The sequence below is a fragment of the Mesocricetus auratus genome, unplaced genomic scaffold (genome assembly GCF_017639785.1).
Source record: "Mesocricetus auratus isolate SY011 unplaced genomic scaffold, BCM_Maur_2.0 Super-Scaffold_100001, whole genome shotgun sequence".
In the NCBI taxonomy this organism is placed as follows: domain Eukaryota; kingdom Metazoa; phylum Chordata; class Mammalia; order Rodentia; family Cricetidae; genus Mesocricetus; species Mesocricetus auratus.
In genome coordinates, this window is record NW_024429187.1 from 4,912,849 (window position 1) to 4,925,921 (window position 13,073).

Consider the following 13,073-nt stretch of genomic DNA (forward strand, 5'->3'; position numbering starts at 1 on the left):
TCACACTCACCCCCGCGCACACTCACGCCGCCGCCGCGCTGATGTGCAGCGCACCGGGCTGCACCTGCAGCCAGTGGATTGGACCGGAGGGTCGCAGCGCGTGGCTCCCGCCGCGGGCACCGCTGCCCAGCCTCTCGGCAAGCAGGATTAACCCCCTCAGAAACATCAAAGGCAGTCCTACCCCTTCCCTCTCCCCCAAAATATCCTTTTGTTAAAAAAAAAAAAGCCCCATCCAAAATACCAAGTGCCCGGTGCTGCTGGATCGGAAAGCTGTACCCAACACCAGGTTGGTTAACCGTGCCAAGGTTTCGACCCCTTTATCTGTCTGATTTCCCCAAGCCCCCAAAATTGAGACTCCAAAGCGAGCATTTACGTACCGGCTCTGAGCGCCTCCGCGGTGGCAGTGTCCAGAAAGGGGTGGCGGGTGTCGAGGTTTGAGGGTTCCCTTTCCTGCAAGGCAGGATGGACGGATCAGTCTCCGGGGGTGGGAAGTTCACTACGACTCTTTGCAGAGCTGAAGGAAAAGCATTCGGACGCCAGCACCGCTGGATGCCAGGGATGGAGAGGCAGCCTGACCCAGGGAGCGCTTCTCCATAGAGCCAAGCCCCGAGATTTCCTAGAGGTGAAGGAGCCCAAGGAAGTGGTGCTGGAAAGGGGGTGGGGGAGGACCTTCCTTTCTCAAAAAAAAAAGGGGGGGGTGGAGAGGCAGGAGAGCCCAGATTCCAGTTGGTGATGATGGGAGCCGGGGGAGGGGAAGCAGGCGGGGGCAAGTCAAGCGTTCGGCAGCAGGAGAGGAAAGGCAGGGGAGGAGGGGGAGAGTAAGAAAAATGGGTATTAATCACCGGCGACGCTGGGAGGGCGGGGACATCAAAGGTCTTGGTCTTGATTTGGGTCTCACACCCAGGAACGTGCCACACAGGCGCGCGCTCGCGCGCGCACACAACACACACACACACACCCTACCTCTCACACTCGAGCTCAGGAGGAGAAATCTAAGAGACAGGGTGTGTGTGCACGCGCGTCCTCTTGCTCTCCGCCCCCCACCCCTCCCCACCCCCAAGCCCCCTCCATCACCCCCTCACTCCTACTGCTAAGACTCTTGGCTGAGGCTGCTTCTCACGTCATGAGCTGGGGGAAGTGGGGTAGCAGAGGGGTGGGAAAAGCTTAACCCGAGTCCGTGGCGCCTCCTCCTGGCCTCAGTGAGGAATAGCAACGATGTAGGGTGGTTTAGGGGTGAGGGGACCAGACAGGGGCCCCGGTGGACCAGCAGGCTGACATTGAAACCCCACCACCACCTCGGTTCCATTCAGCAGCCTTTGCTGGGGACCTGTGTTCTGGGTGCTGGGCGCCAACTTGAAGGCTGGTTTCTTGCCTTCAGGGAGCTTAAGGTCTGTCTTCAGTGCAGGAAGATGATGGTAAAACAATAGGGAACTAGGTGAATGTAATTAAAGGCTGAATTGTACAGCATGGTGTGTGTGTGTGTGTGTGTGTGTGTGTGTGTGTGTGTGTGTGTGTGTGTGTGTGTGTGATTTTTCTGGCTTCGAGGGAAGATTTGAGGACCTTGGGGTTCTTTTTTGAAGTATATGGTGTTTTTTAAAGATCTTGAGAAAAGATGATAGACTAACGAACACTCCCCATACAAAATTATTTTACAGCACTGACAACCTCAGCTTCTCTACAGAGCAAATAGAATCCATTTTTCTCCCTCTAAGTTGCTTTATGCTTTGGGAGTCCTTGTGACTGCTTGCACTACTATTTATTTTTCAATATTAATGCCCTTGTAGACACATTCTTGCTCTCCTCACCCATCATTTCTTCAGTGACCCAGAGCATGACGGTGGCGGTGACTTTTACAGCTGTGAAACAGCGGACATCTCTCTCACAAGCCTGGGAGGGTGTGAGGTGAACACACAGGGAACTGTGTTGTGTGCAGAGTGGTCGGGACCGCTGGTCTGTGCAGCAGGTGTTCTGGTCTCCAGCATTAGGACGGCCTAAGGCTTGTTCTTAACAGCAGTCCTGTCCGGTTCCTGGACTTTGTCAGGCTTGTTCTAGGTATCTAATGTTTTAAGACACACAACACCTTGTGTTCACAAGCAAAGTACCCTCCCTGAGACGGTTTTGATTCTTTCCTAAGACAGGGTGACGTTGGAAAGCTGTGGAATGCTGAGATAGCCCTGCTGGCAGCACTCAGCAGCTGGCCCAACCTCTCGGTGCTCACATTTCTAGCAGCAGGAACGAAGGCCAGTGGACCCTTCCAAAGCGCTCTGCCCCGCGTCTTCCAGAAATGGTCGCCCTCTTCAGGCTGGGACCTGCACCCGCTTATGCTCGCCCGTGGGCTGTCAGTCTGCTTTTCTAAGTTTCCTTTTCTTACACTTTTCACCTCGTGGGCCACCTTCCTTTCCCATCCCCCTTTCTAAAAGATGCATCTTGCTCTCTTTTATTTTCATTCTCCATTTTGCCCAAACCCAACATTTTCTTCTCAGCCTGTTCACTTTTGCTAGCAGAGAGCAAACAAGGAACATAGGTAACCTCTGTCCCCAACACAACCCGTTCTCTCCTTTGGGAGTCTAATGAATGCCCACCTCCTCTGGGCATTCTTTGTAGTGGCCCCGAATTGGCTTCTGCAACAATTTCAGGGACGTGTGAGTGACAGGGGGCATTTGGTCAGCAGCACGCTGACTCTCCCTGCCATACATATGTGGGAATGCACAGCACAGCTGCCTCCTCTGGTTATCACGCTGACTGGGAGACACCTCTTGTATGCTTCACCCCAGTAGGTAGCATATTCATAATGCCACACTGAGTGAAGAACTGGCCAACCAGAAAGAAAAATAATAGCCCCACGCCCTTTGACTTGAGCCATACAGTGTTGACAGTTCAATCGCGACACTCTCAGTCATATGAAGTAACCATTATTGACCTATAATAAAAAGGCAATTTCATGAGGTTCACCTGAGAACTGTATTCCTAGGTATAGTTCCCGTCTTCCCAGCTAGTTGCTTAATTCCTTTCTTTAAATTAATTGTTCTGAGAATTTCTTACGGTACTTTATAGTGCTCCCAGCCCTCCCTGTTGCTTGGCTTCCTGATGTGTGGACTTAGGAATTATTAGGGGTTTCCTGCGGTCACTTTCCTGCATAGTTTTTCTGATGACAGGACTAAGCCATGCTAGGAAACACAAAGCTTCAGAAGTAAAAATTGCTAATCCCTCTCCCGTGTTCATGCACTGGGACCAAGGGTTAGTTCTCTCTCCTTCTCAGACTTCCCGACATGCACTTGTTTTGTTTGCTTGTTTCTTTCCTTTCCTTTTGGAACTGGGTTGAACCCAGACCCTGCACTTGCCCAGCGAATGTGTCGCCACTAAGCAATACCCCAAGCCCTGTTCCTACTTTTATTTTGAGTCAGCCTCACACACCTGAGCCGCCCAGGCGGGCTTCTCTCACCCATATTTGGGCTTTCACAAAAATCAACTACCAAAGAACTACCTCAGGGACTGCCCAGACTCGTGATTTTGCAGTGCCATTCCCCTGCTTTGCAAAGAAGACATTGCTTACTCCTGTTCAGGCCGCACAGAGGCTTTCTAACAAGAGAAAATGGTGGGTTGCACTTTGAAGCATTGTTTGTTGAGGAAAATCTCTTGCCTCCGGCTGCTAAGGACATAGTTGAAAGTACTCTGCCAGCTGGCTGGACTCTAAGAGAGGGTCTCGGAAATGCTGCAAACACTTGTCCATAGGCCACTGGGCAGACACAAAGCCTGTACCTTGCAGGACTATGCATACATACACATCCATATAGCTATGGCAATGCCCTTCAGATCAAACACTGGTAACAAAAGATGGGCCTGAAGCTTATACAATTTAGAATGCCTGTTTAAGAGAAAGAAATTTTTTTAAGTGGTGTGAAAGTGAATACTTAAAATGTGGAAATAAATCACAACAATTTAAAATTCTTTAATATTCATAAATGTTATGAAACAAAAAATTTAAATAACAATTCTTGTGAGGGAACTGCCTGACACTTCTGCAGTACTTGCTTTCCTGTGTAAAATACATATCCCGTTGCAGTTCTTTACATAATGGTTTCAAGCAATATGTCTATAAAGGTAATCAAATAACAAAAAGATCCAATCTGTTCTTCAATGTGGCCAGTTGGCAGCTGTTTTTCACGTTTGAGATAATTGAGAATAATGGCTTTCTTATTGGTAGACATGAAATATATATATGTATACATACATATATATACATATATATTAATGTTCACTTGGCTGGCTGAAATAAGTAATTTTTTCTTTTTTCTTTTAGAAACACTCTTATTTACATATCTATTCCCCATTCCCTCACCCCCATCCCCCCATGCTTCTCACTGACCCCCCAACCCGCCCCCTCACTGACTCCCCAGGAATAGTGAGACTCTCCATGGGGGGGTCATCAAAGTCTGTCACATCATTTGGGGAAGGCCCAGACCCTCCTTTCCGTATCTGGGCTGTAATAGTATCCCTCCATAGTGAAAGGACTCCCAAAGTCCATTTGTGACCGAGGAATAAACCCTGGCTCCACTGTTAGAGGTTCCATAGACTGTCTTGGCCTTCTAGATGGTACCCACATTCAGAGGGCTTGGTTCACTCCAATGCTGGTTCCCCCACTTTACGACTAGGGTCTGCAGTGCTCTCATTAGGTCAGGTCAAGTGTTTCTGCGGGTATCTCCAGTTCCATCTTGGTTCATTTCGTCATCTCTCCTCCATCCAAGAGTATGGCCCAGTGTTTAGCTGTGGGTACCTACTTCTGCTTCGATCAGCTATTGGGTCAAGGTTCTAGGAATGGTAACCAAGGGAGTCATCAATCTCACTATAAGGGAAGGGCATCAAAGGCAGCCTTTCCACCACTGCCTAGATTCGAAATATACTTTTTTTGGGGGGGGATTGTCCAGTTTGAGAAAAATCATCAAATTTCATTTTTATGTAGTTGTGTTATAAGAATTTCACCTTTTCTTAACTAACCTTAAATTATCTTGAACTGAAGACACTTATTGGTTTTTAATGGGCTATGGGTTTTACAGTGTCGCTGCCAGTGTCAGTAACTTTCTCTCAAATCAGACAGAATTGAAATCTTTTCTCCTAGGTGTCCGAGTGAGTCACTCCTCCTCATTAATTGGATTATCAAATGATGCTGGAGTCTGCTCATTATCTCTATTCAAAATTCTCTCTTCGTCTTAAAGAAGCACAGTTTCTATGTGATTGTGTTGGAGGGGGGTGGCAGCGGCCTCCAGGTCAGATTACTTTCTGCTGATGGCAGTGTTCAGCTTTGGCTCTTTTGTTTTGCATTTCCTTAATTCTCATCTGAGTTTTCTCTTTACTAAGTCAGTGTAGTTGATGGGAAGTGGGACTCTTTCAGTATGGTCCACACAACAGTGCTTGAGTCCTCGCGTGTTTCATTACAATGTCCCAACGTGTCTTCCCATGTCTTGTTAGAAGTGACACAGTCAGTCTTTGAATTCTGTCAGTGAACTCTGTTCAGCACTTCATCTGGATTTCTCTTCCGAGCCTACAAGCATTTTTAGGAATTTAGTGTTGATGAGCCCATGTTGAAACTTTTGAGACTCTTTCAAATGGGAAATATTGCAGACAGATTCTACACAACTCTAATTTGTTGAGCATGTTTAAAACAGATGCTTTGGGTGATGGAAAGATGGCTCCGTGATTAGGGGCACTTACATCCTCATACAGAGGATCTGAGTACTGTTCCCAGCACACACGGTAGCTCAAAACCACCTGTAACTCCAGTTCCAGGGAATCCAATGCCTTCTTATGGCTTGTGTGGGCACAGCACAGACATGATGCATATATACTTAAGCAGACTCACACATATAAACAGCAAATAAGTTAAATAAGTAAATAAATCTAAAGCATAAGACATAGCCATTATGGTGCATTCTTGTAGTCGCAACCCTGGGGAGAGGGAACATGGGCAGATCCTTATAGATCTCTTGACCGGCCATCTTGGGCTAATTGACAAGCTCCAGGTCCCAATGACAGAGGGACACTGTTCAAAGTACAAGTTGGATGGCTTCCAAGGAGCTGTACAAAGTCAGTCTACCCTATTCCTTAACCTAATAAACAGCAGGCTTCGTGTTTTTGTTTTGTCTTTGAGAAAGTGGTTCGTTAAAGGCTCAGTTGACCACAAGCATAGGAAAGCCTTGTACTAAACCCAACACATCTTCCTTTGCTGGCTGTTGTTGGAGAGAGCATAGGAAACAGACAGAACATTCCATTTTAATGCCTCTCACGAGCAAGCTAAGCTCCTGCCTCTCCCTTCGTTACTCTTTTCAAAGAATCTCTATTTTGCTCTTATAATAATGATATTAATTAGTCAACCCAGACAAGCATTCTTCAGAAGGGCAGTCAAACAGCTCTCACCCCTTGTCTGAAGGCTTGCTTGTCCTGCAGCCATGAAAGGATCACTCATGCCCCAGTGCCTCGAGTGCAGCCTGGTGTGTGCCTTGTTGTGGCTTCTTGTGAAAACTTACACAGGAGAGCAGAGGTGGGGAGATAAAGAAGACCATGAGAGCGGAGACACCAGAGAGGAGGAAGATGCCATGTGATGGAAAGGGTCCGGTGGACTTGGGAAGGGGCTTCACTGGACGTTCTTTCTATGATCACTCTCGTCCTGCAGAAAAATGGAAACAGCCCCCTGCTGAGCACAGTTAGAGTTGTCATTGCCTTACTTGTCTTGTTTCTGTTTATTGTTAGCTTTTCCCCTTTAACATATTTGGGGCACAATATTTGGTCACAACTAGTTGGGTTTTTTATTTTTTTAAGTATTTCATGTATATGAGTGTTTCTATGTATGAATGCATGTATTTTGTATTATGTATGAATGCATGTATGTTGTATTATGAACGCATGTATGTTGTATGTATGTATGTATGAATGCATGTATGTTGTATGTATGTATGTGTGCAGTACCTGAGGAGGCCAGAAGGGGGTGGTGGATCCCCTGGAAATAGAGTTGACAGACAGTAGTGAGCTGCCATATGGGTGCTAGGAATCAAACCCAGCACTTCTGGAAGAGTAGGCAGTGTTCTTAACTGCCGAGCCGTCTCTCTTGCCGTTTGTTTGTTGTTTGTTTGTAGAAATCTCTTAAAATATTAATTTTCATCTCTCCAAATATAAGCTACTTAGGATATGTGGCCCATTTTTCCCCATCATCAGCAATGCGGATGAGAGATGTCATCACTATCTGAAGGCAAATATGAGCCCTCTTAGCTAAAGTTGTCAGATAATGATGCAAACAATAAAACCAAAAGGAGATGACCTAGACTCTTCAACACTTCCCAGTTCCCTTTTCCCTCCGCACTCAATTTCCTTCTCTCATTGCAGGATTTTCTCTGTGAGCAGTATCAATAACACCAATATCATTTTTCCATGTAATATCTTTCTCCTCCCAAGTGGATCTTCACTCTCAAACAGTTGGCATCATCCCCCAAGAGTAGCTTGCATTGCTAATGATGCCTGCTCACTTCTGGAACACTTACCATACTGCACCATTCAGTCTCAAGGACAACCAGAACTCACTTACTAAAGGAAATATAAACAAAGTAGCTTAGCAATCTCCTACTTGAGTGTGGGGCGGGGCTATGAGGAGACTGACAGGCTGTGTACAAGCGTAGAGTACCAGGACATCACCTGGTGCTCGGGAAGAATTCCGAGGTTCCCGTCTGAAATGGTGGAGGGCTATATGCCCCATCCATGCAAGTTAACTCAGGCCCGGTGCTCTGAGACGTATGTGACGTAAACTCCACAAGAGTCGCTGACGCCTTCTGAGTACCTCCAGCGTTGTCTAGATGAGTAAGAGAAGGACTTGTAAGAGGTCTGAAGAAGGAGGTCAGCAAATATTTAAAGAAGGCTTTTCTGTGATACTGTGACTGCTTTGGCATGGTGACCCTACTTGAACTTCTCCAGAGGATGCCCACAGGATTGGATTCTGATTCTCCCAGGATGGGAAGGTCTTCAGATCCCAAAGATTTTTCCTCTCTGTCTCACTTGCAGTTGTCGATTTTATTATAAGACTTTTTAAAGTTTTAGTATTATCAAAATAATGTGAGTGAAGAGTTTAAAGTAATCGAAACCATTGGGCATCCGCCCCGCCCCCACCATCCTCCTTGCAACCTCCATTTATAGTCCTGCATGGTCACTTGCAGCTCTCTCAGAAGTCCTGGTGGGCGCCCCAGGGAGAAATGACACACTCTGCTACCTCCTGACTTCTTAGTTCATTGTCTGCTGACATCTACAGAAACCGGGGTCTGCTTCCTGTCTCAGACAAAGCCTCCAATGTATTACATAAGCACATTGCCCATCTTGATGCCCTCTAATACACAGATATCACAATTATTGCCAATATGCATAGTTTCCAACTGTTTCATAAGCATACCTTATCATGTATTTTATTTGGCTATCGTGTCCCCTTAGTCCATTTTCATCTAGAACAGTTCCTCTCTGATTTACTCTTTGCGTGGCATTAACTTTAGTTTTGCTTCGCTTTGCTTTGCTTCATTGAGACAGTCTCAATGTATAATCCCAACTGGCGTTGAATCTGCAACCCTGCCGCCTCCATCTCCAGAGTGCTGGGATTATAGGCTTGTGACAGAAGACCTGGTGACGTTGGCATTCTTTAATAATGTGGGTGTATTAGTTACCTTACTCACTGCTGCCACCAACATGACAAGAAGTAACTTAAGGAAGGAAAGATTTGTTCTGGCTCACAGGTGGAGGATATCATCCATCATGTTGGCAAGAGGGTGACGCATCCACAATTAGGGAACAGAGTCCCGTGGACACGGATACTCAAGTTCCTTTCGCCTTTTATTCAGTACCCCAGCCCATAGAATGGCTCCGCCCACATCTAAGGAGGGTCTTCCACCTCAGTTATCCAGTCTGGAAATTCCCTCCCAGACACGCCCAGGCTTCGTTTTCGTGGTGATTTTAAATGCCACCAAATTGCCAAGATGAATCATCACAGCCAACAATATAGGACAAGGCAGACCTTCATGATTTCTTTTCCCCATGAATAGATTAAGAATAATATTTTCCGGCAAGGTGATATTGCCAACTTCCCTGGTGTATGATTTCAGGTGTCACACAAAGCTAGTGGCATGACTAATGATGCCAATTTCAATCGGTGATTTGGAGATGACTGCAAGGTGTCAGCGTCGGAAAGGCTCATCTTCCTTTCATTAACAAGTCATCTTTTGGGTGACAATGTGAGGCCACACTCTGTGTTCCTGGTGGCCTGATAACTTGAGGAATTATCGAGATATGAAACTTCAGACTGTACCTCTGTTGTTAGCAGTCGTATTAGAGCAGCAGTTGTGAACAATGCTGAAAATTTTATAGGTACAAGTGAACAGACCTACAAGCAATGACATTACAGTGACAAGAGGCACATCAACTGCCTAGATCCTGGTTTCTAAGTAACAGTTCTGGTGGGGGAAAAAAACGGGGGAAGCTTGGGGGTGTGACAAATTCCAGACCACTAGTAAGCTAAAAACAGATTGCCTTGCTTGACTCAGGGACATTCTCTTAGACCAATAAGAATGAGTCAAAGAAGAGTGAAGACTGGGCTTAGTGGGTCTCACAGGTCAGTTTGGGGCTATTATGACATTAACAAAAAATGACCATTAAGATGGAAAGGAATCCGTCAGCTCATATGGTAACTTCCAAGGGTGGACACAGAGAAGAAAGCGTTTTCTGCACAAAATTCTCTGTTTACTGTCTGATGAAGGAATGGTAGAATTAGGAAAGGAGCATCTTACAACTCCTGTGTAATGACTGACTGTCAGTAAGTAGTAATAAGCAGGCTTTTGATGATGAACTTGGGAAAGGTACAATTGCAACCTCATCTGTAACCTACAAAATTGTCATCCCTTGTCTTAAAACAACAAGATGAATAGTCCCTCATATCTGCAAATAAAAATCTTCCTTCCACTTGATCTGTGTTTACTGGAGCATTTCTTACAAATCCTTCCAAAGTTCCTTCTTGGCAAAATTTCTCTCTTACCTGTTGGTTGATTGCTGGGAGAACTAATTTGCAGATAATTTTGTGATCATTTAGAGGGGAAAATTCTATTAACCACTATTTAGAAACAAATTATGAATATCTTCTGACAAAAACACTTCCCAGGTTTCTTTTTACAAACAAAAGGAAGGGGCCTTCCTCTGTGTAGCTATGGGAAGCCATCATCCATGCAGGGACAAAGACTTTCTGGCATATCTGATTTGGAGACACCCATGTTTCTATTGGTGACCCCTTACCCACACTCTTTAAGTAAATCCTATAAACTCATTGATTCCCCAGGGGGAACTATGATGGATTCAAATGTTGGCTTGTTGTTGGAACCTTAGAAGGACAGGGGCAGAAGTTATCAAGTCTTGACCAGGAAGAAAATTCTCACAACAGCTTGTTAAAGAGACAGAAGGGAAAGTTCAAAACTCCAGCAGAGTTATCAATTCTAACTAGAATGTGGAAGGTTGCATTTTTGGTATGAATTCTGTGTCTTCCTATAATGAGTTTTTTTCTCTGCAGCTCTATGTCATGCTCACACACTGCATCTTGGGAGGGGCATTCTTTCCTATACCTCGACTTTGGATTTGACCATACGACTCATTTTCTCCAGTAAAATGAAGCGCAGGTTATGGAGCACTAGTTCCATATCTAGAAAAGAAGAGGCCTGCCTACCTCTGCACAAGATTTCACTCTCCTGCCATGGCCCTCAGACAAGCATGTCTAGACTGTCCTGTTGGTCCTTGTGTAAATGGATGCCAGTCTGGATGCTTGCCGCCTAATGGGTCAGTTGAGCAAAGAGGCCAGGTTGAGTTGAAGCAAGGAAGATGACTTGCTTCATCTGAAAAAGTTGACTCAAGAAGATGGAAGATTCTTGTCCCGCTCTTGCAGGATGCTAGTTGAGGAGTTGTTTGCATGAGCAGGCGATACACATCTAATGCCAGTCTGTTAATCATGAAGTGCTTTTCAGTTCTGCAAACAACAGGAACATTCATTAGCTCCTGTCTGTCTGTTTTTCTGGCTAATAACTAGCCTTGAACTCAAGATTATTTTGCCTTCATCTCCTGAGTGCTAAGATTATAGGTGTTCACCACCACACCTAATCCTCAAGCAATTCTTAATACTGATCATTTTCTCCCCAAGTAATTCCTGACATATTACAGTGGATTGCTTGAAACAGGTAGGCTTACCTTGAGACCCTCTTTCTGATCACCGGAATTATGCTAATTAAGAAAACATCGTTATTTTCAGCTTCAGCAGGAGGAAAGAAGAGTCATGCAGAGAGAAACTGAGTCACTCCAAGTGAATACAACCTCCCGTGGGTAACCTTTGCCAACCTACAGATCTTTAAGAATAAATTCTTGCTCTTTTGATCCACTACATCGTAGAGACATCTCTTATGCATCGAGTTTATGGCACTAACTAACTGATACACCGAAGGCTAAAGCCGGCTCTCAGAGGATGTGGTACTAGTTCTGAACTTTTGGTGGAGGGGAGTTAGGCATTCCAAACTGAGGAGGAAAATCGGTATGACTTTAGAGATGCTAGTTCAACAACAGGAGACAGGATGCAGGATCGTGCCTCCTTGTACATCCGTGATTGTGCAGGAGGACCTAGTGTAACCCTGCAATTAAAATTGGCAATAACACGGTCACATCCAATGGAGGGAAGAGGACTCAAATTGCTCGGTTGATTTCCAGCTACATGCTGAGAGAGAGCACAGCCTTAGTTAGTGATCTCATACAAACTCTTAAGGCCTGCCTGTGCAAGTGCATGTGGGAAACCCCATAAGGATGAAGGAAGGAAACAGAGATTAACCAGCTTTCCTCAAACTCTGCCCTCGGCAAGAAGTAAAGCCAGGGTTCAAGGTCAGTTTCCATGACAAAAACATGAGATGTTTGGCAGGAGCAGAGGTGTGCCTCTTTAATCTCAGCTCTTGGGAGGCAGAGATGGGTAGATCTCTGTGAGTTCAAGGCAGCCCTGATCTTATGGAGTGAGTCCCCAGCAAGCCAGGCAAACATAGTGAACCCCTGTCAAAAAAAGAAGAAGAAGAAAAGCCTGTTGTTCCTAATATCACTGTCCTGTCTCCCAAACATTGATATGGGGAGACAAAAATCAGGAAGCTGTCACTCGCGGAAAAGAATAATGAAGTGTGACACGCGGAGTGACAAAACAGAGCAGGGAGTACATCCAGGGTTATTAGGAATAGTCATGCACATTTAAATTGCTAAAGTCGTGACGATACGGTCCCTGACCGAATGCAGCCAGCGATGGAGTGGGATAAGATTCTGGTGCTCATCTCAACTAACTGAAGTGGGACACTGCCTTCAAGACGGGACACACAGCATGAGCAAGCCAGGAAGCAATAAGCCAGTGCGCTGAGTTTAAGACGCTTTCTGATTAGAAATAATAGCACTAATGATAACTAGCTTCGACTGTGCACTGTCCTAGAGCATTGTGTTAGCACTGTTTATGAATCAGCTAACCGGTCCACATAACAGTATGAGGTACTGTGTACCCACTGCTCGTCTTGTCACTGTGATAAAATGCCTTGCTAGCGCAATGTAATGCAGGGGAAGTTTCCTTTGGTTGATGGTTTGGTGATAATACAGTCCGCGATGGTGGGATGGCGTGGCAGCAGGAAGCTCCATGGTAACAGGAGCATGTGACAGCGGCTTGCTTACATCCTAGTCTACCAGAAAACTGAGAGCCTTCAGAAAGGGGGCTATAAAACATAAATGCCCCCACTTCCTCCCGTGATCCCACTTTTTCCAACAAGGCTCTGCCTCCTGAAGGTTCCATAGCCTCCTCCCCAAAAGCACCACTAGCTGGGGAATAAGTGTTCAACCCCATGAACCTGTGGGGTACATTTCACAGTCCAACCATAGCAAGTATTATTAGCATCTGTGATGGACAGTGTTGTCTTGACACAGCCTATAAATCACCTGTAAAGAAAGTCTCAATGACGACTGTCCATAGCGGGTTGACCTGTGAACATGATCTGCGGGGGATTGTCTTA

General features: G+C 45.7%; 1 protein-coding gene and 1 long non-coding RNA gene across 2 annotated transcripts in view; one reads left to right on the forward strand and one right to left on the reverse strand.

The window, feature by feature from the left end:
* Window positions 1-975, reverse strand: part of Grin2b (glutamate ionotropic receptor NMDA type subunit 2B) — a 435,636-nt gene extending 434,661 nt beyond the window's left edge. The window contains exon 1 of the mRNA XM_005072886.4: window positions 378-975. The gene's annotated coding sequence lies outside the window, so the exon portion shown is untranslated. The remainder of the gene's footprint in view (window positions 1-377) is intronic.
* On the forward strand, window positions 519-9,983 carry LOC121139680. Its single transcript, XR_005876578.1, has 2 exons — window positions 519-622; window positions 7,375-9,983. It is a non-coding gene; the product is annotated as an uncharacterized LOC121139680 (long non-coding RNA).
* The last annotated feature ends 3,090 nt before the right edge of the window (window positions 9,984-13,073 follow it).